This window comes from Rhinatrema bivittatum, chromosome 11, assembly GCF_901001135.1.
Source record: "Rhinatrema bivittatum chromosome 11, aRhiBiv1.1, whole genome shotgun sequence".
Lineage (NCBI taxonomy): Eukaryota > Metazoa > Chordata > Amphibia > Gymnophiona > Rhinatrematidae > Rhinatrema > Rhinatrema bivittatum.
Window position 1 is genome coordinate 82,428,207 of NC_042625.1, and position 25,411 is coordinate 82,453,617.

Genomic DNA, 25,411 nt, shown 5'->3' on the forward strand with positions numbered 1-25,411 from the left:
GAGAGAAGGGGCAGGCAAGGAATATACATGAGCCGGCTTCTAGCGCTGGCTACAAGGATTAGGATGTCCGCTTCATTCAGAGGCTCGCGGAAAACCCTCCCTCCGACTGTAATTTTTGGAAGGAATTCACCCTGCACACCCTCGGGGGGGGGGGGGGGGCCACCATTTTGAGCGGACCCTGTAAAGGTTCCCATTTGTCCAGTGACCTCTGCCTGCTGCATTTGGAGGAGGGGGGGGGATCTTTTGGTTTGGAGGAGCAAAGCGGGGAAGTTGCAGGAGAAGCAGGAATGTGCAGCCTGGGGTGGGCGGGACTTGGCGAGAGGCTGTGAAACAATAGCTCCCGTCCCTTCCCTTCCTGCCCAAGTCTCTCGGCCCTTTTCCTCAGGCCCCGGGCCCCGCCTTTCTGGCTGGAGGGAGTGGAAGGAGGCCTAAATATGGAAGAGGAATGACGCGCGCGCGGAGGGGCGGGGCCCCGTGGCAGGGCAAGTCCACCTTTGATTGTGAGCTGGAATGCGATGGTGTGAGCCCCGCAGTGCAGGCAGAGGAGGGGGGGTCAGGGGGTTTCCTGGGACACGGACGCAGCCAGAGGCGGCGGCGGCAGCAGCAACTGCAGCAGCGGGGGAGAGGAACCCCCCCCCTCCTCCCCCCACCACCGGCTCTGCTATGGACGCGCGGATCCTCACATGGCGAGGTAGGAGAGCCCGGACTCCGGCGCTTTTATTGTCTGGGGGCACTCTGCGTGTCACTTGGGTTTGTGGAATAAACCTCTCTTCCCCGATCCCCCCTCCCCCGGTATAGAAGGGGAGGGAGTCTTTCTTGAATAAGGCCCTGCGCCTGCTCCCCCCCCTCCCCCTCTCTCTGTATCCTTTGGCTCAGGCACTGCAGCTGTATAGCCGGGGCTGGCTGCCCTGGCTCATGTGTCCCGCGCATCGCTTCCTGTCCTGCCCTCGGTCTCTAGCAGCCGGGGGGGGGGGGGGCGCAGCTCTGCACCCTCCGGGGGAAGGGGGAGTCACTGCAGGCAGCCGGGGAGCATTCTCTGCATTGGGGTGGGTGGAGGGGAAGGCATCTCTGCACCCGGACGTGAGGGAATCACTGCAGGCGGGGGCCGGATTTATTCACTACATTTGGGGGTTATTCTATGCTGATCGGTGAGGGGGGGGGAGGGGTGGATTCACCGCAGCCTGCCCGGCAAATTAATTCAATGCAGATTACCTCCCAACTCCCCGCCCTCTTCCCCCCCCCCTCCTAAAAAAAAAACAAAACCAAAACAAAACCCCAAACATTTAAAAAAAGGCGAGTGTGAGAAGCAAGAAGACGATCGTTGCTGGTGTCGGCGAGGTGACCGAGGCAGGGGCTCCGATCGCGGGCCTCTGCTGTGCAGGCTGATCCGAGGTGGGAAGCGCCGTATGTAAGCGTCCCGGGCCTGACAGCGATGCACAACCCTCGCATAGTGCATGCCTGCAGCCTTCTCATTGTCTCCTGCTTTGCTGTGAAGTCGCCAGTGTGCAATATCTGCACCAGCAGCATTACACGGGCACTTGCATTAGCAGAGTCACATGGATGCTGCAGGGTGCCGTGTACACTTATTGGGGGAGGGTACTGCCTCTGTTTTCCTTGCGCGAGAAGAGCCCCCAGGACCCTACCAGACGTCCTTGCAGTAGCAGAGTGTATGCCGCCACATAGTGCCAGGCACTACTGTCCCTTGCACTATCAATGCCACAGGGATGCTACCAGGTGTCCCTTGCACTAGTAAAGTTAGAGAAACTGACATGGCCATTAAAACTATTAGCCCACTAGATGGGTATCTCCACCTCTTTGTTTCTGGGAGTGATCAATATGGCATGCACTTTCCAAGTGGCATTGACTTCCAGGATGCTGGGTTGGAGCTGAGGGACACTGGGTGTCCCTTGTTAGATGCAGCACTAGTGGAGTTGGAGGCACTACCATGTGTCCCTTGCACTAGCAGAGTTACAGGGACATTGTCTGGTGTTTCTTGCACTGGGTGTACTTTTTCTTCCGGAGTCTTATCTATGATGTATATGTATCAGAGTGTCACCAGGGATTTGCTGTTTCTTGGTCAGTCACAGTTTAGGCTACAAGTCCGGGACCCTGAAAAATCCACAGCCCTAGTACAGAAGTGATTCGGTGGCCGAGTGCCTCATTGAGGCCTTTGCTGCTGGTGAGATACTGACGTTATGTGTATGTGAAGGAACGCAATCAGCTGGTTACTAGGTGGCAGCTTTTAATGGTTAAACGTTGTCAAAGCAAAATACCTTCTGATAAAATTCTTGTGCATCTCAAATGATTATTTTGATCAGAAATACCCCCCGGGGCAGATATGTTCTCACTCAGTTGACTCTCAGGAATGTTTTGGGTTTCTGAAGCTGTGCCGTTCCCCAGGCACTGGAGATGAGTTGACACTAGAAAGCGAAGGCTCATGCGGGTTCTTAACCTGCCAAGAGCTTGCCGGGCTCTGTCTGTAAAGCACATACCAGCATCCCGCGCTTGCGTTAAAAACACGGACTTTGCTCACGGTTCCTGGGGGGAAAGAGAGGTGCATGTAGGGCCTGCGTTAAGAGGGCAGCACACAGGACTTACAGCCAAAACCTGCAAATCAAGGGCATACTGGGCCTAGTGTCCAGGCCTGGGCTGAACCAGCCAGAGTGGATAGGAGCCAGGGTAGGCCTACAGAGAAGGGCTGGAGCCAGGGCCAGAGTGCATGAGGGCAGCACACACAAGGTAGCAACTCTGCCTCAGGATTTTGTGGTCCGGCATCTTGAGAAACAAACAGAAAGGGAGAGATATAAAAGGTTTTGCAGCAGTGGAAGGGGGCCGGAGATTGGTGAGGTCAAAGAAGGGACTCTGAGATTTGTGTTGCTGCTGTGCTAAGTACTGACAAAGCTTGTGGGATGTTCCCACAGCTATTCCTCCCTACTATGACATAGCAAAAGGCTTGAATGATGCTTCCAGTAGAAAACAATGTTCCAGGTTTGCCCCTGTGAATTGGGGTGAGCTGTGAAGCATACGCAGGGTTAAATGTGCTGCTCAGATTTAAAAAATATCCAGGGTTTCAGTTACAAAGGGGTTTGCATCCCAAATGATGTGAAATGCTCCAAAATGAGCAGTGAAGGTGAACAACTTCAAAGTGACAAAAAAAAAATCCTGCCACTTTTAAAGAGCAGCTTCCTGCCCGTCTGTCTCTTGTTCTGAGAATTCCCCAATAATTATCTTTAGAAGGTCGCATGGATGCATGAGAGTTCGGTGACAGAATGCATGCCCTGCGTTCTCTTCCAGCTCTGCTCCGTTCACGCCCCTTCGTACAATTTCAGAGACTGGGACTAGAGGGTAAATTCATCCTTGGCCACCCCAGAGCCCTGTCAGTCTGGGGATTGAGTAGTAATGATGCTGCGCTACGGTTATAGTGCAGTGTGGGATGGTTAATAACACAAGGTGTAGAGGGCATCAGTCCATCCAGTTTCACAGCTTCCCACGTGTGGGTAATTTATTTGCACATATAGAATTGGAGGAAGGCAGAAAGTCCCGTGGAGTTTCAGCATCCCGTGTTCTCCAAGTAAAAATTCCAGATGCTGAATTGAGCAAGTCCCTGGATCAATGCTTATCCGCTAGAGCCTCTGGAGATCTAATTAGCCAGAAATGAGAAGGCCATTTCTGCGCATAAATGAATGCTGTTAAGCTCAAAAGAACATGGCACCCAGGTGCTTAGGCCTACTCCAGGTGAGCCCTGAAGGGTTGCCTTCAACAGAAGCTTTTTTTTTTTTGCATCCCTGCAGCTGTGGCTTTACCTCCTTGTCCATAGCTTTTCTGCAGTTGTGGCTATACCTGTGCAGCTGTGCCTTTCCTGCCTGGTGTCTGTGCGATCTCCCGCTTCACCTGCCCTCAGGTGGCATCTGCTCTGTGGAAATTCTGCAGCTGTACCCCTTCCACCAGACAGACGGCTGGCAGTGTTCTGCTCTTGTCTTTATCTTGTATTATTATTCGGTATCTCAGATTCAGCTACTCATTCCCTGTGTGTGTGTGTGTGTGTGTGTGTGTGTGGCTGCCTTGACCCTCTCTCCTCTCTCTAATTCTGTCCAGGTTGTGTGTGTGTGTGTGTGGCTGCCTTGACCCTCTCTCCTCTCTCTAATTCTGTCCAGGTTGTGTGTGTGTGTGTGTCTGCCTTGACCCTCTCTCCTCTCTCTAATTCTGTCCAGGTTGTGTGTGTGTGTGTGTCTGCCTTGACCCTCTCTCCTCTCTCTAATTCTGTCCAGGTTGTGTGTGTGTGTGTGTGGCTGCCTTGACCCTCTCTCCTCTCTCTAATTCTGTCCAGGTTGTGTGTGTGTGTGTGTCTGCCTTGACCCTCTCTCCTCTCTCTAATTCTGTCCAGGTTGTGTGAGTGTGTGTGTGTGTGTGTGTGGCTGCCTTGACCCTCTCTCCTCTCTCTAATTCTGTCCAGGTTGTGTGTGTGTGTGTGTGTGTGTGTGTGTGTGGCTGCCTTGACCCTCTCCTCTCTCTAATTCTGTCCAGGTTGTGTGTGTGTGTGTGTGTGTGTGTGGCTGCCTTGACCCTCTCTCCTCTCTCTAATTCTGTCCAGGTTGTGTGTGTGTGTGTGTGTGTGGCTGCCTTGACCCTCTCTCCTCTCTCTAATTCTGTCCAGGTTGTGTGTGTGTGTGTGTGTGTGTGTGGCTGCCTTGACCCTCTCTCCTCTCTCTAATTCTGTCCAGGTTGTGTGTGTGTGTGTGTGTGTGGCTGCCTTGACCCTCTCTCCTCTCTCTAATTCTGTCCAGGTTGTGTGTGTGTGTGTGTGTGTGTGTCTGCCTTGACCCTCTCTCCTCTCTCTAATTCTGTCCAGGTTGTGTGTGTGTGTGTGTGTGTGGCTGCCTTGACCCTCTCTCCTCTCTCTAATTCTGTCCAGGTTGTGTGTGTGTGTGTGTGTGTGGCTGCCTTGACCCTCTCTCCTCTCTCTAATTCTGTCCAGGTTGTGTGTGTGTGTGTGGCTGCCTTGACCCTCTCTCCTCTCTCTAATTCTGTCCAGGTTGTGTGTGTGTGTTCCTTTCTCTTCCCTGTCTCTCTCTCACCCTCTCCTACCTCATCCCTGCTCCAGATATTCTCTCTCTCTCTGCGGTACTGCCTGGTCCAGGCGTCGTTCTGTGATATCACAAGCTCTGTCGCAGTCACAGCCGTTAGCATTGATCAGATATTCAGAGAGCGTGTTCTTCTCTAAAATGCTTTAGTGGGAGAGCAGCTCAGCAGCCGAGAGAGCTCCGGCTATTTTGGTGCATAAGCGCAGCCCCCAGTTTCCCTGCCAAGGTTTTTTTTCTTTCTGTCTCTGTGTCAACGGATGGGATGCAGTTTTGCCCTGCTCTCTGGTTCGTGGTGGAGGTGGGGGCACTGGTGCCACACTCTGTGGGTTGGTGGGGAGGGGGGAGGGTCCTGGTGCTGCTGCTGCTGCCTCTTTTTGGTGCTGTGTTGCTTTTAGAAAGGGGGGGGGGGGGCTCTCTTCTCCTTGGCTGTCAGGGTGGGGGTGGTGGGGCGGTGGAAGAGACATTAGGGAAAGGGGGGGCCCTGATGCCAATCCTCCCAGGAACAGGAAACAGCGGGGGTCAGCAAAGTTCTTAGTGCAGTGATGGCAGGGATTACTGGAAGCAGACTTGTTTTCCTCTGGTGAAAAACAAAATGAGGGAATAATTTTGGATGCACTCCTGGGGGGGGGGGGGCAGTTATCAAAAGGGGCAATGTAGCCACGTTATTCATTTGGCTCGATGCCTTACAAACTTGCCCTCCTGTTTTGCAAAACCTTCAGGCCAGATTTAAGGGGAAAAAGTGTGCAAAGCCCGTGAATCTGTTTGCTAGCGGCCTCTGAAATAGCGCCTCATTGCACCAAGGGTTTACTCTCCAGAAACCTTTTGTCAGGAAAAGAGTCAACAGAAGAAACTGTGCAAGCAAAAACTGCTGCAAAAAAAGCAAAACAAAACTCTGAAGGTTTTGGCCCATACATGTAAGAATCACATTTTTAAATATTTTATTATAAAGCTTTAAAGGCAGAAAAGCAGCCTTTAAAGGGAGCGAAATTACAAAAAAAGGCCCAGGACTGATGCACAAGGAATGGGTAAAACCGAGCCCATTTCATATTTGTCCCATCCCCAGGCAAGGAGGGTCTTTAAGTGGGGAAGCAGACAATTCAGGGAGAGTGGGACCAGTGCCTAGAGCAGCGCATGGAAGTGGCAAACTTCGGAGCCGCTGGCCGTGCCAAATTCCCTGTGCTGCAGTATTGGTAGGCAGCTTAAGGAAGTAGTTGTGGCTGGGCAGAGCGGAGGGACCAGTCTGGTTGTCCCATATAAATAAATAAACGATAGAGGGGTGGAACGGCTTCCTGGTGTAGAAAGCTGATCAGCCCTAACCTCTCTAGCCTTGCAAAGGAGAAGATGTAAATAGGGAACAGTTATTTACCCAGGCTGGAGGTCACTGCGTGAAACCTACCAGCGCAAGGTGGCGAGAGCGTCTCTTCACTCAAGGCACAATCAAGCAGTGCGTCCAGCGTGGCGGCGGGGTTGGGGTAAATTTCTGGAGGAAAAATCCAGAAACCATTATTAGCCAGATGGACTTGGGGAAAGCCACTGCTTGTCCCTGGATGTGAGCAACAAGGAATGGATCTGCTCTTTGTGCTCTGCTGGGCCCGTGCGATCCGGATTGGCCACTATCGGAGGCAGGATGCTGGTCGCAGAGGACTTTTGGGCTGACTCAGCATGACACACCTTATCTTCTTAGGACAAAATGTTTTTTGATATTTTATTTAAATTTAGCGCTTGTGAAAGGTACAGAGTTGCCAGCACTGGACGTCAGTCCTCCATTTTTCCATAGAATATGTACAGCATGGGCAGCACAGGTACCAGCAGGGCAAGCTTCCCCCCGACGCACACACAGGCACCAGCAGGGCAAGCTTACCCCCCCCACACACACACACAGGCACCAGCAGGGCAAGCTTCCCCCCGATGCACACACACACACAGGCACCAGCAGGGCAAGCTTACCTCCCCCCCCACACACACACACAAGCACCAGCAGGGCAAGCTTACCCCCCCCCCCCCACACACACACAGGCACCAGCAGGGCAAGCTTACCCCCCTCCCCCCACCCCCCCCCACACACACAAGAACATGGCTGAACTCGGAGTTACCAGCTGTAAGGTTGAAATGGTAATTCTTTCTCCGTCTTTGCCCTCTCTGCCTCACACTGTCAGCAGTTCTGTTATCAGATTGTGAGGGTTAGATAGGGATATGGACACCTGAGCGCTTGGAGTTGAACTGGGACTCCCATATCATTGCATGTAGGTCACTGAGCAGCTTTCATTGCCGACTTCAGACCAGAACAGTTGGGAGTAAATACTGAAGCCTCTCGTTCCTCAGTCGCCTGTGGACCCCCGCGGCCTCTTGGGTTTTGGGATGTGCATGTGATAAATGTGCATAGATACTGCAGTGTTTGCCAGTCGATCTCCTGTGGACAGCCTGACCAGCTGTGAGGTCAGCAAACAGGCCTGGGAGCCACTGCTGGACCTCTTAGGTAAGATTCCTTTCCAGCCTGTATGGGACGATTCGTGGCAGTTATTTGGGTAAAATCAGCCCTGGGAAATTGCTTTCCCCTCGACCTGCGCCTCAAAGGAGCAGGGCCAGCAAGCAACATGCAGGTAACTTCTTCTAGAAATCCCCACGCTGCCACCACTGCACCTGCTCAATGTCTGCAGTTATGGAAATACCCCTAGCACCGGCTGGGCCATGGATAATATATATGTAAAAACGCAATTTATATTCTGTCCCCAAGGTAACGAGAGCTGGTCTGAAATATAAGAACATAGGAAATTGCCGTGCTGGGTCAGACCAAGGGTCCATCCAGCCCAGCATCCTGTTTCCAACAGACCAGGCCACAAGAACCTGGCAATTACCCAAACACTAAGAAGAACCCATGCTACTGATGCAATTAATAGCAGTGGCTATTCCCTAAGTAAACTTGATTAATAGCCATTAATGGACTTCTCCTCCAAGAACTTATCCAAACCTTTTTTGAACCCAGCTACACTAACTGCACTAACCACATCCTCTGGCAACAAATTCCAGAGCTTTATTGTGCGTTGAGTGAAAAAGAATTTTCTCCGATTAGTCTTAAATGTGCTACTTGCTAACTTCATGGAATGCCCCCTAGTCCTTCTATTATCCGAAAGTGTAAATAACCGATTCACATCCACTCGTTCAAGACCTCTCATAGTCTTAAACACCTCTATCATATCCCCCCCTCAGTCGTCTCTTCTCCAAGCTGAAAAGTCCTAACCTCTTTAGTCTTTCCTCATAGGGGAGCTGTTCCATTCCCCTTATCATTTTGGTTGCCCTTCTCTGTACCTTCTCCATCGCAACTATATCTTTTTTGAGATGCGGCGACCAGAATTGTACACAGTATTCAAGGTGCGGTCTCACCATGGAGCGATACAGAGGCATTATGACATTTTCTGTTTTATTAACCATTCCCTTCCTAATAATTCCCAACATTCTGTTTGCTTTTTTGACTGCTGTAGCACACTGAGCCGACGATTTTAAAGTATTATCCACTATGATGCCTAGATCTTTTTCCTGGTAGAGCATCCCCTCCATACTCATAAGTTTGCGCCCGTCTCTGCCCTTTTATCTAATTCCTTGGTAGAATTTCTGAATGGTAACGTGCTCGAGGTATAGCCCAACAAAGATCCCATAACCCCGGGCATAAATTTAAATCGTGCTAGCGAGAGCAGCTGTTGCCAGCTTAACTCCTGTAGTCTTTTTTTTTTTTTCCTATTGTGGTAGCAAAAATCGCCGACCCCCTTCCGTTTGAACTGTGCAGGGCGGTTCTCGTGGCCCAAGCACATCACCATTCGCTGGTCCGCAGTGAATTTCACCTGCCAGTTATCTTTCCGTTCCCTCAGGATATCCAGATGCCTGTTGTAAATGCCATTCAAGGTAAAGTCCTCCTACATCGCAGCCTGGCTTGGTGCCTAGAAAATGGTTTCGTTGCCCTGTGTCCCCTTTTTTCCTGATCATGTACGGAGCAGACCCAGCACTTACCTTCTGGAGCATACCATTGGCCAATACGCCATGCGGACTGGTTCCGGTTGAGCGCTAACGTCTGGGACCCTTTTGAACCATAGACAAATGGAATTCCCCACCTCTCATCACAGATTCCATGGAACCGCTCGTATGGTTGATGAAAATCCTGTCATCGGTCTGACAGGCCTTATTGCTCCTGCGACCGTTCCCACCAGGTGTTCAACATCGCTTGCATAAGAGGAGTCTCGTGCAGTCATCTGTAGACTCCCGGTTCTCTTTTCTGCCCCTTCTTATCAATGGGCGTCTTATCGACTTCATGTAAGCCCTTAGGCACCTTGCCAATGCTAAGGTGGTCTTTCCAAGATTAGCTTTAAGGGTCTCTCTCGAGGATTTATGGCGTTCCAGAAGAGCCGTTGATAAAATGACACCTGCATCTCTATGTTTGCAGAGTAGCGCCGTAAAACAGTAACTGCCAAAATGATAAGTAAAGTCTTGCGCTTGAGTTATTTCAATTTTAACATCTGCTGGTGCGGTCCGCACCTGACTACTGGGTCCTCCTTTCCCAGCGTCCTGTGCTGCTCCCTGCTTTGGGACAGGCGTGGCTGCTATTGCTCAGGGTAGTGGGTGGGCACGTCGGGGGGAGGGGCTGCAACCCCACCCTCCACTACAGCCACAGATGGCCCTTCCATGTATTTATTGACTCCCATTTACATTTCAGCAGTTTAAACCTTTTAACTCTTTAAACGACATTGCATCCCTAACGTATAATGCCGAATATATATATTTTTTTTAAAGTGGAAAGTAAACAGTAGAACATGGGGCTCATAATATGAGACTGAAGAGAATGGTAGGGAAGTATTTATTCAGAGAAACGGTGGTGGATGCATGGAACAGAGCTGGTGATTTAAAAGAGGCATGGCATATTAAGAGAGAGGACCCATAGCCCTGGGAATGCAAGAGGTGAAGTTGGTAGGTTGAGTAGGGTTTGCTGTACTGTGGTTGGAAGGGAAATAGGCCCGATGTTCTGGGCTTGGTGGTTCTGATCTTCTCCTCTCCATTGTGTTCCTAAGTAAAGGGCCCCAGTCTGTATCCAGCTGTCAAGAGCGGCCCAGGCACCTTGTATGTTAATAAAATGCCCGCACTTTTCTGTAAAATTCTGCTAGCAAATCCCCGTTTGCTGCGAGCTAGCATAGGCTCGGCCTGGCACTGAGCGACAGTGGTTTGCTTTAACACCCAGATTCTTTTTCTGATTTGTTTTGGCAAGCAGTGGCTCATTCAATCTGTGACTTGCTTGTCTATTTTGTGGTCTGTGGCGATCACCGTGCATTTGTTTACACTTAAGCTCCTCTGCCTGTTGTCCTGGAAGATCCAGATCCTTCTGCAGCACACGCATGGCCCTTCACTGTATTTACAGTGTCAGAAGATCTGTAGATCAAGTATCAGATTTGTTACTAACAGTAGGAAGGGTCTATTGTTGATTAATTAGCCTCTGGAATAAATTTGCGAACACTATTTTCCATTTTCATATTTGATTTCCACATCCAGTTTTCCTTCTGTTATAAAACAGCTTTAAATCTAACCCCGTTTTCTATTCCTTTCTAAAGTCACGATATATTACATTAACCTTTGCCTACAATTCTCACTAATGGTTTTAGCTGAGATCTGTTTTATTGTATCCTCCTATGGCTTATTCCGAAATTTATCAGCTCTGTTTGCAGGCACTGCATATTCATTGTGCAATCCTGAAAACTCTGGGCTGCTGCTCTCCAGAACCAGATCTGGTCTAGAAGGATAAAGAAGCAAAGGTGGTGGTGGGAATTAACTGCAAGAGAGTTAAGGAGGTTGGAGTAGGATTCCCCAGAGCTGGCCACCTTAAAGGGAAGGGGCTGATGGTGGGGAAACTTTACTTATTCTTTGTGAAAATCCTGGTAACCAGACCGTCGGTGGCCCTTGAGGACCTGTCTTTGTGTCCTTTTAAAGCTATCAATCCCTCTCTTCTCCTCCAGCACTTCATTCTCCATACAGCGGTAGCTCAGCTCTTTCTAGTTTTTTTTTTTTTTTTTTTCATCCCTCCTCGCCCTTCGCTCTATTGCCATCTCCTTCACGGACTTCTTTTCCCACCCTCCACTGGTTGTCCGTGGTCCTGTCTTTTATTCTCTCTTTCATTCCTTCGGTTTTCAATACCAGTGATGCACAGTGGCTTAGTCCTACCGCCGTCCTTCTCCAGGTCTGTCCTGGAGATCCCCTCCCCGGGAGCCCATGAGCCTGCTCCTGTTGTGTCGTATTTGGCGCTCTCATCTCCTTCTCGGGGCTTTGTTTATTTCTGCTGCTGCTTCATCCATCTCTTCTTCTTCTCTTATTTTACTGTCGCAATGCTTGCTCCTGCTTCTTACTTGGTTTTCTGCAGCGTCTCCCTCTCCCCTGTCTCTCTGCTTTATCGTGAAAGTCCCATGAGATGACCCAGTTAAGGACCCTAAATATGTGAATGCCCTAGAGGAGAGAGTGGGGGGACGCGATGGAGGCATTCAGGTACCTGAACTTAAGCACCAAACCTTTTTTTCCAGGGGAAAAGGAATTTGCCAAACAAGAGCTCATGATAAGAGGCTCTCAAAGGAGGGTAGACTTGGGGGTTAACGTTAGAAAATATTTCTTTGGGGGAAGGATGGCGGACTCATGGAACAACCTCCCAAGAAAATTGGTGGAGGGAAGGTGAGAAGCAGAATTCAGGATGGAGTGGGGTAAGAGCACAGGGCAACCCTTAACTGCAGAGTTCAACTGAGGTCCTGTGGCATCGCAGAAGCAAGCAAATCGGGCAGACTAGATGGGGGCGTGCGCTCCTCATCTGCCACTTGTTTCCTCTCTTTTTCTGTTTTAATTCAGATTGCCTCTCCTACCATGATCTGGCAGCTCAAATACCCCGGACCTGGCTTGCCAGCCACCCCCACCCCGAGTCCCTCGACTGGTTTCCCCCCATCTCTTTCCGAGGGGGGAAAAAAAAAAAACCAACCCAAAAAAACCGCTAACTCTTCACGCCCTCCTTCAAAGCCTCCCACGTCAGAGGCCCTGTGACCGCAGGGTGTGAATCTGCACGGACGCAGCTGGGCGCGTGCTGGGGTGCGCTCAGTGAGCTGAAAATGAAGGGGGGCTCGCGTCCGGGCCTGTAGTTCAGTTTGGACATCTGAGTGGGGGTGGGGGGAGGACCAAAACCAAGGTAATGAAGGAACTACAGATGTAGTGCAGCGTTGACAGATGGCCCGGATTGTAGGAATACAGATAAGATCTGTGAACCCCAGAAAATCCAGGGGGACGTCCCGTCGGGCGAAGGGGGGAAAGATTTTGCCCCTCCGTAGAGCGGTGGGATTGCGGAGCATCTTGCTGACCGGAATGGTCCCTTCCCCGCAGCACTGAGTCACTCCGCAGTGAAACTTGGAGCGGGGATCGGTGGGTAAAATAATCCGAGCAGGCGCTGATCCAGCTCCTGGCGCTGATTGCCATATTTGAGGCCAGGAAGGATTTTTTTTAAATTTTTCGTTGTGCGGCTGAGTTGGTTACAGGGGGGGGGGGGGTCTTTCCTCTAGCTCAGCATGGAGAGATTACTGTCTGGCAATCGGGGGGGGAGGGTGGGACTGCACGGACCGCCGGGCTGCTTTCAACCCTCAGTTAAGCGCAGTAGGAAGAGCGGATTTAGCCACATTCCTGCATGTAGGTTCAGGACATGCTGCCACACGATCCCTTTCTTCTCCTCACTTAATGTGTTCATGTAATTTCTTACAAATAAACGTGTCCTACCTGAAACGCGCCCTGCACGTTATGATAGAGCCAGCGCAGCTGTTGCCACCGGCATGAAAAAGGTTTGCATGCAAGGGGTTGGGCTTTTGTAGGATATGACTTGTCACGTTCAGTAAGTGAGTGCAGGGATGGGGGGAAGGGAATCATGATTGGGAACGGATAAGGCTAGGCTAGGGATGGAGGAGGCTGTGGGGAAGGGATACCTGGCAGGGAACGGAGGAGACGTATGTAGCAGCGAATGGAAGAGTCTGGAAGGGATGAGCGGCAGGGAATGGAAGAGACTTGGAAGGGAGCGGGTACCTGGTGGGCATGGAAGAGGCTGGGGGAGTGTGTGGTGGAAGGACTACATAACAGGGGATGCCTGAGGCTGCTGGTAACTTGTCCTTCAGGTTCACATTAAAATATTGCCAAAGATGTAAGATTCCTAGAAAAAGCCTTCATTTGTAAGCTTCTGCTTCCGCGTTGCCAAGTTTGCTGGGTTCCCATTCACTACCTAACCGGGATGTCCCTTACTTTCCTGTAGGTGGGAGTTTTGTGAAATCATTCTCTGATCATCTTATTTCTAGGCAGTAAGCGGAGAATATTGTTCCTCGTCATTAGTGGACCGAGAGGGGAGGGAGAGCAGAGAGTGATGCAGGGCTGGAGAGCAAAGGTGGGGGTGGGGGGTGGGGGTGGCAGTCTGGAGTGAAGAGTTGGAGAAGGACGTCTGAGCGAGGGGTTGAGGAATCAGGGGCCCCCAAAGGGAGGACGAAAAACCCGAGGCCTGGCAGGGGCGCAAAATGGAGGTTGTGGGGGCCAACGGAGAGCGAGAGAGTAGAGGTGAGAGAGGTCTGAAGGATTCATGACGAGTGGTGAGGCCTGAGGGATCTGGGGAGATTGCAGGGGAGGGGGTGAAGGCTTTCCAGCTGTTTCTTAAATGCATACATATGGTGTCAGTACAGTTCTTGGGCCCTTCTGCAAAAAAAAAAAAAAAGCCACTTTCAGCCGTTAATAATTTGTTTTCTGCTGACTCTGTTATTCGCTGCAATGAAATGACCTGAAGAATCCTTGCTCTGTGAATGGCCGCCGAAGGCTCTGCCCTGTACCCATATCTTGGAGCTGTAAAATGGCTTTATGAAGTCATCTTTAATCAGAATAAAGCATGCCAGGTGCAGTGGTATCTTGGCACTAGTCAGGCTGAAAACACAAGGTCAGAAAATGCATTTGGGGCGTGCCAGTATCTGCCCACACCCTGTCTTCCCTTCTGCTTTAATTACAGAGCGCTGTGGTACAGCTGGCTATGTTGCAGCACAGTGCTATTCAGTTATGTTGTCATGAGCCATTATCCAGGCCTCCTTATGTGTTACTGGTTGACACCGGATGGCTGGCTTGGTATTATGTGGGCATGGCCTTGTGCCAGTACATCACAGAGCACAGGTACATTTGTGGTACGGCATTGTGCTTCCTTGACTGTTGTCTGCAGGGGCTGGCCATGTTCCTTTTCATAGCAGAGCGGCACTCAGTAACGTGCTTACAGACGGCTCTAAAGGATGGGAACTGTTCGGCTGCACTCGTTGAGTTCCCAAGTTTGTTGCCGTTGGGTAGGCTGCTTTAAAAGAAGCCACGGTTAAGATTGAAACCTAGGTAAAGATAGGGATCCCCTGGCTCCTGGGAACGACATCCTCTTAGCACGCCATCTTCCAAAGAGCTGGCTGGAATCCTTTCCCGACCCTCCACGCGGGCACTGGGAAGTGAGAGCCCGGACGCTCGCTGCCTGCTGGCCAGAACCTGCCAGGAACCCATGCCGGTGATCAAGGAAGGTATCCCTTCAGTCTGATAACTTACGACACCCCCAGAACTGAAGCCTGCCAGACCTGTCAACTGAGGGAATGCCGCACATCCTTCCATATTTTCATAACGTAGGACCAGTAATAAGTCGTTGACTAGTTCGTAATTTACTGAAATTGGACGAGTTGGCAGGGCACAGTGATGCCCCCTTCCTTGCTGAGCTTGTCTTCTTTTCTCTCTTGCTTTCTCCTGGTCCTAAACTAATGTTTAATATGTTTTGTTTGTTTAAGGTTACCAGTGAGTTCCATTTTATATTTTTTTCAGGAGAGGCTGGTCCAATCTTGTTTTTGATGCACTGCATGCAGGGACTTGTAGTTCCTGCTTTTTTTTTTTTTATTTTATTTTTTGGGAGGACAGAACTGCAAGTCTCTGCGTTCAGTGGGGTAATACAAGGACTGCATCAACCTTCCCTGGAAAAATAGAGCTGATTGGTGTCCCTACATCCAAACCAACTGCTTGAAGTCCTCCATTCTCTACAAACTTAAATGTTGTGGTTTACAGTGTCTGCTTTATTGTCTTCTCCTTGGATCCCTCCTTACCTTCCCTTGAGTTGACAAACCTGAAAAATCACATTTTATTATTTTATTGAAGATGTTATTGAGTTTGAATTCACTTTGGATGTTGATGATGATTATTGACATGATATACTGCAATTCCAATTATCAACATCAAAGTGGTTAATAAAAGAAAACAAAAATTTAAAAACACAAAATCATTTCATCCAGTACAATAAAAATGAAAATAATAAAGCAAGCACAACAAATACATTTACAAAATCTAAATAAAATAAACTAAATAAAACCTATATATATTGGTAATCATTATAGACCTGAGAAAAAAGCCAAGCCATAAGGCTTTTATGGAACTTCAGATCACACTTTTCAGCTTTGATAGATTGTGGCAGACTTCCAAAGAGAGGGAGCAAGAAAGCTAAAAGCAGTTATCAAGTTCATGATGCCATAGCTGCTCTGATAGCTAATTGAGGCACGCCGTGAGGGGTTGAACATCCCCTGCCCCCCTCCCTACCTGTGTCACAAAGGGGATAGGGCAGGGGGAGGTCAAAGCCCACAGACACTGCACGGGGATTTGGTTTTAAAATCCCTGCAAGTGTTGTATGGTCCGGGCATTGCCCCTGCTCTGGAATTTTCAAAGGGAATGCCACAGAAAGTTTCCCTTTGAAAATGTGCTTGCGGCCCTGCGTGCATTTAAAAAAGAATTGCCCTACTGTATGGTTGTTCTACTCGATGGATTGGTCCATGACAGTCCATAAGATTCTTCCACCTCAGTGCATCAATTATGTTCCCTTCTTGAATTTTTAACACTTAGTTTTATGTTTTTTTCTTTTCTTTAAACAATCGTGCCTTAATGCCAGATAGCTAACTCTGCACGTACATTAAGGCCCAGACCGATGTCAAGTTAAACAGGAAAGGAACTGATGGGACAAAATCCTTCTTTAGGACAGACCATAGTCTTGTAGGTCAAAGTTTCATTGTCCGTAATCCCCTTGGACTGGAGCAGTTGTGGATGCAAAAATCAGTGCATTCCATGGTAATGCTGCAGTTTCAGGGTGGATTATAGCCACAGAGTTTTGTGCAGGAGTGGAAATATATTTAGAAAACTCTGCTGCCACTCCAAAATTTTAGGAGTCAGGGAAAACCTTTTCCCTTACTTTTTTCTTGCTCTTTCACTCTTTGCTTTGTTATTGTTGCTATTGTGCTTATCTTGTTTGGTTTTATTTTCTTATTTTGCTCTTTTTTTTTTGTTTGTTTATTATTTTATATTTGTTTTGCTTTTTTACTTTTGTTTTAATGTTTTTGACTTTTCTGAATTATAGGCACCCAGGTGACCTGGCTCCTAGGGTTTGTGCAAGCAAACTAGTCTTGCGATTTAACGTACATGTAATTTCATCTAGCCACAGCAAATCTAACAAGTGGCAAGATTCTTCACTGGTGAGGGACTCTTTGCCAGTGGAATGGAATCTGAAGGCTGCAATCCAGTGTTTGCTGTCTGGGATCCATCCTCTCTTTTTTTTTCTTTGTAGTAATGAATAAAAGATATGCAGCTTGTCCCCGTTACAGTTTCTGATGTGAGAGAAAAAGTGACGCATGGAGGAATGAATGACGCAGCTCCCTTGCACAGTTTTGTTGCTCATCTCCCTTGCAGGGAGGTACTGCAGTGGAATGTGGTAGAGCGTGCACAGCCTGGTTCGGTTCAGGGAGGGTAAGGAGTAACAAAACTTTGCGAGAGCGGGCGGTGCCGCGCATCTCTGTAGACATTGATTAGTATAGTTGCAGAAAGTGTAACCCGTTGGTAGGATGGCTTGTGTGTTCAGGCTTTGTTTTAACTGGGAAAAGGTGGTGGTGGGGTGCTGAGTCACAAATTGCCTTGACAAACTCTAGAGCTTGCTGTTTTCCATGGTGACAGAACAATGACGCCACCTGCAACAAACCGTGTTATTTGCAACTAGAGTGTGAAGATTGGTTAGGGATCTCAGAGTTTGCTTTTTATTTTAGTTTTTCCTAGGAATTGCAATGTTATAACAAAGCTGAGTGTTTCAGGGCTGGGTGACAATTCCTTGTAAATGATGATTTTTTTTTAAACCATATTCTCCTTGGAACTGTTACATTTATTAATGAAAAATGGTGTACTTCCAGATATTTACTTCAGTTCAGGAGGGAGCTACATGTTGAGGTGGAAGGATATCTGACCTATTATTGCCTTCTTGTCCAAGTACTACATTCACCTAGAAAAGAGAACTCTTGTTTCATTTTTGGGACCTTCGTTACCAGTTTTTTATTTTATTTTTCCTGGGAATTACAATGTTATAACAAAATAAAAAATTAGTGGAAAAATGACTTTGTTATAACATAGAAAAATCTGTGGAGAAAAGTCATTTTTCCACCAATGTTTTGTAACATTGGGCTTTAATTCATATCATTATGTTTTCACTGTTTCATGTCCATGGAAAAGTTCAGTATTGAAAAAGATGCATAGTTAAGTTAGGTTGAAAGAAGGCTAGATGTCCATTGAGTCCACTCGTCTTCTGACTGCTTGCAGCTCTCTCCATATGACAATCCAAGGGAAGGCAAAAAACCTCATCATCTGATTTAGGATCAAGGATTACTAATTTACTAGATATTTTTGAGGGAATAAACAAACATGGACAAAGATGATCCAGTTGATATAGTGTATTTGGATTTCTAGAAGGCATTTGATAAAGTCTTTCATGACAGACTCCTCAGGAAATATGGATGTCATGGGATCGCAGGCAGTGTCCTCTTGTGGACTGGTAACAGAGGGTAGGACTAAATGGCTAGTTACCTGAATGGAGACAGGTCGTTAGTGGAGTGCCCCAGGGGTCTGTACTGGGACATTTAGCATATTCATAAAAGATCTGGAGAAAGGAGTAACAAGAGAGGTAAAACCACATTTTCAGATGACACAAAATTGTTTTGAGGAGTTAAAATGGTTGTGGATGGTGAAGACCTGCAGAAGGACCTTGTGAGATTAGGGGACTGGGCTTCTAAATGGCAGGTGCAGAGTAATACATGTAGGGAAAAATAATCTCAATCAGAAGCACACAATGCTGAGTTCTGTTTTAGGAGTCACCACCTAAGAAAAGGACCTCAGAGTCTTTGTGGATAATCCCTTGAAATCTTCAGCTCAGGGTGCGGCAGTGGCCAAAAATGGGCAATGTTAGGAAGTATTTGGAAGGGAATAGAAAACAAAACTATAGATCCATGGTGCGGCCATCCCTAGAGTATTGTGTGCAGCTCTGGTCGCCCCATCTCAAAAAAGGCATAGTGGACATAGAAAAGGTACAGAGAAGGGCGACAGATGATAAAGGGGATGGAAGAGCTCCCTTATGGAGAAAGGCTAAACAGATTAGGGCTCTTTATCTTAGAGAAGACTGAGGGAGGACATGGAATGGGTGAATAGGGAATGGTAATTTATCTTTTTATCAGCATTAGGACTAGAAACTAGCAACCTAGGAAGCATTTTTTCACTCTGTGTACAATCAAGCTATGGAATCTGTTGTTGGAGGACGTGGTCAAGGCAACTCACATTTGGGCCAATACAGTACAGTGCGCTCCGACGGAGCGCACTGTTAACCTGCCATTGGATGCGCGTTTTCCCTTACCCCTTATTCAGTAAGGGGCGGAAAACGCGTGTCCAACCTGCCGAACCTAATAGCGCCCTCAACATGCAAATGCATGTTCATGGCCCTATTAGGTATGCGCGCGGGATACATAAAGTAAAATGTGCAGCCAAGCCGCACATTTTACTTTCAGAAATTAGCGCCTACCCAAAGGTAGGCGCTAATTTCATCGGGCACCGGGAAAGTGCACAGAAAAGCAGTAAAAACTGCTTTTCTGTGCACCCTCCAATTTAATATCATGGCGATATTAAGTCGGAGGTCCCGAAGGGTAAAAAAAAAAAAAAATTTGAATTTGGCCTGCGGCTGTCGGGCCGAAAACCGGACACTCAATTTTGCCGGCGTCCGGTTTCCGAGCCCGTGGCTGTCAGCAGGCTCGAGAACCGAGGCCAGCAAAATTCAGCGTCAGCTGTCAAACCCGCTGACAGCCGCCACTCTGGGTCAAAAGGAGGCGCTATGGACGCACTAGTGTCCCTAGCACTTCCTTTTCCTCGTTTCTACCGCACCACCTAATTTGAATACTGCATTGCGTGCACCGGCGAGGGGCCGGTGCACGCGCGCTGGGAGAGCGGGTGTTCGTCCGCTCTCCTGCGGACTTTACTGAATCGGCCCGATTGTGGGGCTCAAAAGAGGATTGGACAAGTTCCTGAAGGAGAAGTCTGTAAATAGTTATTACCAGGTGGATGTGGGAAAGCCAGCAGTTATCCCTGGGAGTGAGATACAAGAATTGGGGATCAGATGGGTTCTTGTGACCCGGACTGGCCACTGTCAGAGGCAGAACGATGGGCTCGATGGACCTTGGTCTGACCCAGCATGGCACTTCTTACCTTCTTAAATCCCCAATGCTGTCAGTCATGAGTCTTTCATTAGAGAGATTTTGCTAACTTAGTCTGAGTTTCTTGCAGCCATGCCGCTGTTGGTTTCCCATATTTATTTATTTCCAGGATCGTTCCTGTCTGCCTCAGCTTCAGCATTTCTATAACCCTCAGCTCTCTCTCCCAGATTCACTGCATCTGGCTAAATTGGTGCTATCCTCCTCCCTTCTCATGGGTCTTCTACTGTTCCAAAGCAATTCATCAACCCAATACAGACTGAATTTTCCTCAAAGTTCTCCAGTGTTGCAAAAACTCAAGGCTCTCTTTCTTTCACCATACTCAGAGCCATGTATTGACTTGTTTAATCTCCCTCTGTCTTTCTGATGAAACACAATATAAAAGGTAATATTTCTGAAAATAGTACCTGGACTGCCCTTGCCTTTAATGGTGCATTAATTTCTTCTAACTACCTAGCCCAGGGGATGGCTAGCTCTGTCCTAAAGAGTCACAAACTAATCTTGATTTCAGGTTATCCACAATGAATATGCATGAGCTAGATCTGAGTGCACTGCCTCTATCTCCTGCATGTTCGTTGCGGATATCCTGAAAGCTGGACCTGTTGGTGGTGGTTGAGGACCAGAATTGGCCATTCCTGTCCCTTTAGGACCTTTCTCCTATGCCTGCGTACATCATCGGTGCCAGTGGACATTGTAACTACCTTGTCCTCCCCAGCCATTTCTCTACTTTGCATGCAAAATGTTATCCCAGTGCACCTTGAAGGCCACGGATCAAATACTTTTTGTTACCTATTCTAAGCCATAAACTACCTACATGCAAAAATTACCTCCTTTAGCACAATTCTCAACTGGAGGAATGATTCCTTTCCTTTCTTAAGGAGCATTTCTCACCTCCTCCACCCATCAGGCACATTAGTTCACCTGATGTCCCTTTTTTATTGAACCCTGAGTGGGCTATGATAGTCCCACGCAATCTTCAGCCTCGGCAGTAAAGCGGGTCAGCTGCCTTACCCCGCTCTCCGCGATTACGAATTTCTCTCGAGAAGCTCCTGTGTGCTCATCCTCGCGCCCGCGCCCATTTGCAGAAGCTTTTAAACATTTTTTTTCAATTATTCATGTAGACCCTTTACAGTCAAAGTGTGTGTTTGACACTTTTTTTTGTGCTGTTTTGTAAACCACACTGGGTGGTCCTTTCGTGGACCAGAAACTGCGACGTATAAAAGCTCTGACTCGATTGAGTTAGAACGCCCATGACCAAAAGAATTCTCTGGTTTTATGGCTTGGGGGGGGGGGCGGGGGAATAAAATGTTCGAGCCACAAGAAATGTATTTTGTGGCCATGTTTACCTGGGGGGGATTCATGCGGCATTCTTCTCGGGACAACAAGGATTTTTCACTGATATAAAGCTCCTGTGGTTACCTGATCACATTTACCCAGAGCCCCTCTCGAACTTGTGCGTATGTAAGGAACTTAACCATTCTGCAAGGATGCTCAAACTGCAGGGAGATTAGATATAGCAGAACGCTGGGGGGGCCAGGGAAAGAAACATCATCACTCCCTATTGTCTCTTTCACTCTTTAAAAAAAAAAAAATGTATTTGTTTCGATACCTTATGAAGCACACACTCTCTTCATAGGAGAAAGAGACCATAGGGTGCAAACTAAAACCCACATTTTCTTTCTATACAAAGATTTGTTCACTCATCATCCCCTTTTGAATTGGATTCTGCTAGCTGAAGAGCACACAGGGAAACACTATACAAAAAGATCCAAAATAAAGTCCTGCCCTTAGTAACTTAACAGGAATCCCTCCAGCAGAATTGGCAAGCCAGTCATCAGTCAGTGTGCCCTGCGTTGCACGGGCCACTCCGTCTCTTCAATCATGAGTGGGGATTTCCAGTGTATTTTTTTTTTTTTGAAAAATGTTTTAAAATAAGACATAAAATCATTAGATAACAGTCCTAAAAGATATTCAAAAACAGCCCAACAGCGGCCGGTGTTTCGCAGAAAGCTTCTTCAGGAGCTATCTAATAAAACGGCGAAATCTGTACTTCTTAGACAGACTGTTGTCATCTTCATGGGCAAAAGAATCTCTCAGCGTTCCCACCTTTGCTTCCCTTCAAGAGGTCTTATAGGCAGGAAAGCTTTGTGAGAATAATTTCTCACTCGGCCCTAAAATGCTCATTTTGTGCACCTGCTAGGGTGCCTTATTGTCCAGATATGATATTCACAGGGAAAGAAGATCAGTCTTGTTATAGTCAGCTCCTGCAGAAACAGTGGCTAACTAGTAAGGCACCCGTCCCTTAGCAAAAACCATATTGACTCTCCCCTATTAAACCATGTCTGTCTATGTGGTCAGTAATTTTGTTTTAAGAAAAGTTTTAACCATTTTGCTCGGCACTGATGTCAGACTCACTGGTCTATAGTTTTCCCAGATCACCCCTGGAGCCCTTTTTAAAACTTAGTGTCACATTGGCCACTCTCCAGCCTACTGGTACTGTGGCTATTTTAAACGATAGGTTGCAAATCACCAGAAACAAGTCTGCAATTTCCTATTTGAGTTCTTTCAGATCTTTGGGGTGAATACCATCCTGTCCTGGTGATTTGTTATTCTTTAGTCTGTCAATCGGAGTTATTACAGTCATCTCGAGTCTTAGAATCCTCACCATCAAAAAATGTTTCCAGTGTGGGTATGGAACCCCCCCCCCCAGCATCCTCCTCAGTAAAGAAGACAGAGGTGGTGAATTCATTTAGTTTTTCTGCTAATTTCCATGTCCTCCCTGACCACCCTTTTTTACCCCTTGGTTATGTAGCAGCCCAACTGATTCCCTCACAGGCGTTTTGCTTTGAATGTACTTGAAAAAAAGTTATTTGTTTTTACCTATATGGCAAGTTTATTGTCAAATTCTCCCTTAGTCTGCTGAATTACTTTTTTACATCTAATTTGCCCGTGCTTATGCTTAGATTTCGACTTAGACTTAATGGCAGACTGTACAGGAACTGACATTCATGGAATGACCGAGCATTGATAGGAATGGTCACGACTGGAAATGTACACGTTCAGACCAATGTGTCTGGAGGGTGGTCTATTTTTGGATCTTGGCCTGAATTATATCTCATCCCCGGGGAGGATATTGATAGAGGAATGGATGAGGGGGTAGTGGCTTTATGACTCAAAATTCAGAGGAAGAAGAACAAGAGACAGCTACGAATAGAGACGAATAGCTACGAATTTAGCATTTCAGAGAATAACGAACTAATAATATGTGCAGACTGGATAGAACAGCCATGCTTGGACACCCATCAATAATAGGGAACTTTATTCAGAAAGTGCCTGGGATAAGGATTTAGATAGCATTAGGACTAGGGGAAATGCCATGAAACTAAATGTTAGCAAATTTCAAAAAGCATTTTTTCACTCACCGGACAGTTAACTATGGAATTTGTTGTTGGAGGATGTGGTCAAGGCAATCTAGCAGAGCTGGGTTTGGACAAGTTCATGATTAGCTAGGTAGGATTTGCGGAAAGCCACCGCTTATCCCTGAGGGAGTGATCAACAAGGAATCCATCTACCCGTTGGGATCTGCCAGGTATTTTCCAAGTAATCCGGCTCAGACGCTGTCTGAGATGGGCTTGACGGACCTTTGGTCTGACTCGGTATGGCATGTCTTGCGCTCTTATGTAAATCAATGAGGATAGTTACCTTCCCCACCATTAGTGGCTGTCTTCCTTACAAACAAGGAAGGGGGATTACGAAGGATCCGCAGCTGGCCATATAATGTTCAGAGAATCCTTAACACAGTACGATAGCCTTTCAATTTGGGACAAAAGTAGAAAAGGCAAGAGGAATACTGAATTTAAAAGGACAGTTTTGGCAAGCAAGTTGTCACGTGTGAGCATAAAGTGAGCGGAGAATGCAGAATTTATTGCAAAAGATGCAGGTGGGACATGCAAGATATTGAAAGAGATTTTAGTTGCCAAGAACTGTAATAACTCCATGCGCAAAAAAAAAAAGGACGAACAGAGAGGTAAATTCCAAAAAATATCAGAAAAGGTTATTGAAAGAATGAAGGAGGGAGGGCCCAGCCTTCTAAAACTACAAAGCTTCTGAGGAGCAGTTCCCGAGAGGAATCAAACAAGCTAAACCGAACAGGAAAAGAGATGCTGCTGCCAGAGACGGCAAGAACCAGCCCCAAAGTGAGGAGGGAGGCCACAGGGTCGCTCTGCAGATGGAGCGGGAAAGGCAAAAAATCCTAAATTATTATTTCAAGTGTAGATCGTTTTTTTGTTTTTTTTAATCTCCTATTCTGCACAACCCCCACCCAAGAAGGATCTATCCAGGTGACACCTACGTGCCCTCGCTGGCCAGGAAGGCTTGAGGGTCATCTCCTCCGTGCTGCCCGCTTTGGAGGGGCAGGGGTTGGCTGCCAGCGTTCCTCAGTTTTCTGGAATTGAGCCTTGCTTTTGTTGTGCTTTTTTTTTTTTTCCCCCCTAGTTTTAACTTTCTCCTCCCTTCCTCCCTCTTCTTCCCTCCTTCCCTCTGTCTTCTTTCCTCCCTCCTGCAGCGCAACTCTCATCGGCCTTGGCCCAGCCGCACCAGTGGTGGCTGCTCCCTGCGGGGCTGATGCCAGCTACCAAAGTTTGGGCACCTGCCCAGCCCTGCCAAAAACCATCGGAAAAGAGGGAGATGGTTGTGCACCCGGATGGGAGGGAAGGATTATCAAAGATGGGGGGGGGGGGGTCGAAGAGCAACAATTTGACTGAGAGTATTTATCCACTGACCGATTTGGCGCCGCAGAAAAGTGAAAGTTAGCAGCAAACGGGATCTGGAACACCCGACGGAAACAGGGTCTGCTCTACTAAGCTATTTTTTTCCCATAGGTGCAGAAAAAAGCCTCGGTAATTTAAGCTTGGGTTCTGCTGACCTGTTTTGTGGGGTTGAGGAACGTTGGGAGTGGGTAAGGAACGAGGCATGAACTTTCCGGGTTGATTAGGTTGAAAGCAGATGAGACTTCCCTCGAGTCAGGGCTGGATTTAAGAGTTTTGTGCCCATAGGGGGGGGGGGGGCCCCTGAAGATGGAAAGATGTGGAAATCTCCTCCTCCCCAGAGTGCCACTACCGCTCACCTTTGCAGTGCTAGAGCTGGCTCCTCCTCCGCACGCTTGCTGGTCGTTTGGCGCCCTAGGCAATTGCCTGACTCTGGGCCTGCGGTGAGTCTACGTACAGACGGCCTGAAAGCGCTTTCTGCATGGTAATCCAGGAGAAGAGGAGAAGAAAGGCGGCATCTGTATATTCCTCCGTAGCTTGCAAGGCCGTCTCGGTGTTTTGTTTGTTTCCCTTGAGCCACAGTCTAATGCTCGCTTCCCAGCCACCATTCTCCCACGCCCCCCCCCCCCCGCTGTTTAGATCTATGGCATATTCGGTTTGGGCACTGTAAAGGTGGCAAGTTGAGGCCAGTAGATCGTGAGGGGTTTGTTTGACCCAGCTTGGAAGGCAAACCAGGGTAATGTGTGGAAAACCGTGGTGAGGATGGCGAGAGGGAAGCACAGAGTTAATCTTATATAGGAAACGAGCCCTTATAGCAGGGCCTCAGGAATGCTCTGAAATCCAGGGCTTCCCAAGCCTGTCCTGGGGACCCCACAGCCAATCAGGTTTTCAGGATATCCACGGTGAATATGCATGAGATAAAATTTGCATATCAAAGGAGGCTCACTATATGCAAATTAATCTCATGCGTATTCAT

The 25,411-nt window shown here is 48.0% G+C and overlaps 1 protein-coding gene across 3 annotated transcripts in view; it reads left to right on the top strand.

Moving 5' to 3' along the window:
- Window positions 1-476: 476 nt before the first annotated feature.
- The window catches only part of LUZP1 (leucine zipper protein 1), an 81,883-nt gene continuing 56,948 nt past the window's right edge, over window positions 477-25,411 (top strand). For 2 of the 3 annotated variants that reach the window (XM_029619480.1, XM_029619482.1), the window contains exon 1: window positions 477-691. The gene's annotated coding sequence lies outside the window, so the exon portion shown is untranslated. Of the gene's footprint in view, window positions 692-1,274; window positions 1,393-25,411 lie in introns of those variants that run through there. The other variant, XM_029619481.1, reaches the window with a different exon arrangement.